Source organism: Elephantulus edwardii, unplaced genomic scaffold (assembly GCF_000299155.1).
Source record: "Elephantulus edwardii isolate Elephantulus edwardi_28Jun2011 unplaced genomic scaffold, EleEdw1.0 scaffold00126, whole genome shotgun sequence".
Lineage (NCBI taxonomy): Eukaryota > Metazoa > Chordata > Mammalia > Macroscelidea > Macroscelididae > Elephantulus > Elephantulus edwardii.
The window spans coordinates 2161495-2165655 of record NW_006399876.1 but is presented as its reverse complement, the minus strand read 5'-3'; the positions used below and the strand labels follow the sequence as shown (position 1 = coordinate 2165655).

Here is a 4161-nt window from a genome sequence, read left to right as displayed (position 1 = left end):
ATGGCTATGACATGGGGTGAGGACCAGACTGCCGGGCCTCAGAGGGGACACACGTTGCCCCGTTCAGCCATTCTGGCTCTTTCTAGCTCTCAGCCTCCGTCCCACCTCAGCCCACCCCCAACAAAAATGTTCCAGGAGTCCCAGCGTCCAAGCAGTGCCTGCTGGCCTCATTCCGAGGATGGGAGGCCCATCTGTCCACACAGATCCATCCCGCAGGTCAAGACCTGGGTGTAACAAGCCCCACCTCCTGTGTTCTCCTCTGAGGTCTCCCATCATCCCACACTGCACCTCACACTCGGTGTCCCTGCTGCCTTGACCCCATCTCTTGTCCCTACCTACACTCACAAGCCCTGGCCTGAGGGGTGGTAGGGTGAGTGCTGAGTCTGTGCTGGAAGCTGCAGGTCCCACAGACCCTGGGCGCTGGCCTGCTGAGGCAGGGGGACACAGAGAACAGAGCGGCTGACCCACCAGGCAGAGGCCCAGGCCTCTTGGGAAGTGGACACGCAGCCTGGCACTTCCACCCTTCTGGGGCCCCGTCGTGTCCTTGCTCCCGAATATGGGGAATGCAAGGTCAGGAAAGGACAGAAAGGGCCATGGTCACTGTGACTGATGGTCACAACTGTGCCCATGGGAGCCAGGCACCGAGTGCCGAGGGCAGGCGGGGGTCTCCACAGCCGGGGGCCACGGTCAGCCCCTTTGCCTGCACAACTGGGCATGCCCTCCCTGGGGCCCAGGAGGCATCCGTGCTCCGTGCCAGTGCTGGATCAGGCACCTGCGTGGGGCGGGGAGGCGCCGACAGGGCAGGACGGGCCCGGCAGCTGGGCCTAATCCCCCCCGGCCTTCTTTGGGCCAGTGCCGAGGGACACTGTATGTGGTTCTTATTTTAGGAGACGCCTTCAAGAGCATACGCGACCCCATCTCAGGGCATGGGCTGGGGCCTGGTGCTGTTGCTCTGTGCCAGTCACATGGGGTGACCTCATCAGCTCAGGCCTGAACTCTGGGTGCTGAAGCCCCAAATGACCACCCTCCACTTAGCAGGGCCCTCTCCTCGAATCTAGACTAAGCCCTGCAGGCTAGAGAGCTGGGTGTGACCCCACAGTGCACCCAGCTAGCTGTCAACAAGAGAGACAGTCACGAGCCAGGTCCCCAAAGTTGCACCCAAGTGGTCAGACGGGGAGTTGGGAACCGGCAGAAACTCTGGGCAGAATATGCCTGAGCGGCTCCTGGTCTCCACGGGGACGGCCAGAAAGCACCCAGCTAAGTGAGGCTCCTTGGGGGCCAGGCTGAGGCCCTGGGGGGTGCTACACAGCAACAGAGGGGCTCCCCTACCCCAGAGCAGGGGTGGCTGAGTGGGGCTAAGGGCAGGTGGCAGCAGGCGACAGGCAGACCCTCTTGGACAGGGTGTACGTGTCTGTGTGTGTGAGAGTCTGCATTTCTGTTGAGTGTCTGTGTGTGTCTCTCTGTTGTATGTGTGTACATGTGCACGTGTGTCTGTCAGTTTCTCTGTATACTCCCATGTGCGTGTCTGTGTGGGGAATGGCGGGGTGGACAGATTTCAAGCCCACATGAACATTCTGGACTAGTGTAACTTTGAATGAGTCCATCAGTTGTGTGTCCGAGGCAGGTCCTGCACGACAGACAGCCTGGTGACCAATGGCTGGTGGCTCCATCCACTGAATCGCCCCCTTTCCCCATTAGGGGAACATCCTTGCTGTGAGCACACAGGGTAAAAGTTGCTGGGACCCTGGGCCTCTCTGGCCCCTCCAGGCCCCTCTCCCAGGATTGGGCAATCTTCCTGAAGTGGCCAGTGTCCACAGCCTCTCATGTATGGCTCTTTATTTTGGGGGGGGGGGGGGGGGGTGGGAGCTTTGATGTCTCTCTATTTTAATCAATTTTAATGAATGTTTACAGAGACTTAGGGTTTCTAGTCATTCATTGTTGCACTTTTCTTCCTGCCCACCCCCTCCCCCCCAATTCACTCTTCTCCTTGAAAAGAAAAAGAAAAACTCTCATTGTTATACAATCCCTTCCCCCAAGTCCACTCCACTGTGCAGTCTTCACTCTGGACTTCTGTAATGACAAGAATATCCATGCATATGTCCCTTTTAAACAGTTCTCTCCCTCATCTGTTTCAATGCAGGATACATCATTCCTCCCCTCCTTTTCTGTCTTCCCTCAACCCTGATGTCAGTCCCCTTTTACAACAGTGGCCCGATGCAATATTTATCCTTTTGTGACTGAGATATTTCACTCAGCATAATGTCCTCCAGGGTCACCCATTTTACATAATATTGCATGAGTTCCTTGGTTTTCAATGCAGCATAGTATTCCATTGTGTGAATCTATCAGAGTGTCTCTATCCATTTGTTTGTTGATGGACGTGTGTGAATCTTAGAGCCTGGTGTTGGCCTGCAGCCCTGGGCCACATGGAGGGTGTGCCCTGGGGTGGCAGCATGACCAGTGGGCAGAATGTGGTTATGAACATGCCCCTGCCTGAGGGATGTCCAGTGAGAGTTGGGGTGCTGGTCTGGCCATGACAATGAGCTCCACCACTAGGTCCAGCAGGTCCAGGCTGCAACCTAGGCCCCAGACCAGAGGCACAGTGTGGACACAGGGTTCCAGCCTCCATACCTGCTCCTTGCTGAGGTCCCACCATTTCCTGGGGTGGCCCTGCCTTCAAAAGGTTCACGCGTAAGGCCTGGGGGCCTTCAGGATGGACCGGTGTGGCCGGTGCCTTGCTGACCTGGCCTGTGGCCCGGCGTGGTCCTAGTGGGTTGATTTTTGCCTGAGCAGCAGGCTTCAAGCACACCTCCAGCTACTGCCCCATTAGCTGGCCCCCCACCCTCCACCCCCCAGGAGGCAGCACTTCCCAGACTTCAGCATGGTCTCTGATGGCTGCCTTCTGTGGGCGCTGACCGGGCCTTCAATGCCAAGCGGGGAGAGTCCTCCTTTGCACCTCCATCTGTGGCCACTAGGGCTGAAGTTCCCCTGCCAGCCAGTGTTCGGGGCAATAGACTATTGTGCCTTGTGAGGTGTGTCTCAGAGGCAGAGAAGCCTGGGATCCCCTGCCCTGTGGCCCCTCTGTGGCCTGCCCCTCCCCAGCCCGCGGGCTGTGCCCCCTCCCCTGCTCGTGCCTCACTGCCCCCCGGCAGCAGGCACGGGCTTTATGAGGGCTACAAATCAGTTCTCACACAGTTTGAGGCTGACATGGTTTTTATAAGAATTATTTAAGGTCTTGGTCCTTGCACAGTCCCGGGAGGCCTGCACTGGGCCGGCAGTGGTGTGGCCTGCTGGCATTTCAAACCTGGCAGAGCTCAGGTGAGAAAGGGAACACCTTGTTCTGCTTAAGAGCAGCTTCACCCCTGTCCCAGTGGGGTGCTGGGCTCCCCTCCTGTCCCCAAACCTGCAGCTGGCCCCTCTCTGTGTCTGCACCTCTCAGAGCTGGGCTGCCTCAGGCAGAATCCTTCCTCTCATCCCCCAGCACCGGCCTGTTCCTGTCTCCTGCACCCAGTTCCTGTCACCCAGGTCAGAAGTGCTCCCACGCTGGAGCCAGAGAGCCCCAGAGTACTGTTGGCTGGCAAGACGTGTCACCCACCTTCTCTGCACCCTGGTGAGGGGCTCTCAGGCCATCCACAGGCTTCTCTAGAACAGAGGAGGCCAGACATCCTAGAGGGGCACAGCCCTCCCCAACCCAGGCATGTGGGCCATACCCACTGCTCCGTCTGTGACTCCCCGGGCCTGAGGGCAGAGCCGCCCCAAAAGGAGTTGCCTCTTGCCCAGAACACAGGTGGAGATCCTGAGTCCCAGGCTGTGCTGGGCTGGGGGATCCAGGAGTGGGTGACACCCTGAGCAGACAGGACAGTGTGGCCTGTAAGGTGACCACTGGGCACTCATGCTGCTAGGGGCATGTACTGTCAGGGTCAGAGGAGAGCCTTGCAGGACGGCGTGGCTGGAAGACGGCACTGCCCTCCCAGGAGTGAGAGCGGGCAATGCCATCGTTCTGGAGTGCGAGGTGTGCTGCAGCCACTGGGGCAGGAGATTTCGGGGTGTTTGTACAGCTGGTATCTTGCTGCCATGTTGAATTGGAGAGTGGGCCCTAGAGTCCAGGGTGATGAGAAGGTGCTGTCTTTTCTTGGAGGGCAAGATCTCCTCAAGGTGCAT

The 4161-nt window shown here is 58.4% G+C and overlaps 1 pseudogene; it reads left to right on the top strand.

Annotated features, from left to right (window-relative positions):
* The first annotated feature begins 593 nt into the window (after positions 1 to 593).
* Positions 594 to 4161, top strand: part of LOC102863677 — a 27544-nt pseudogene continuing 23976 nt past the window's right edge.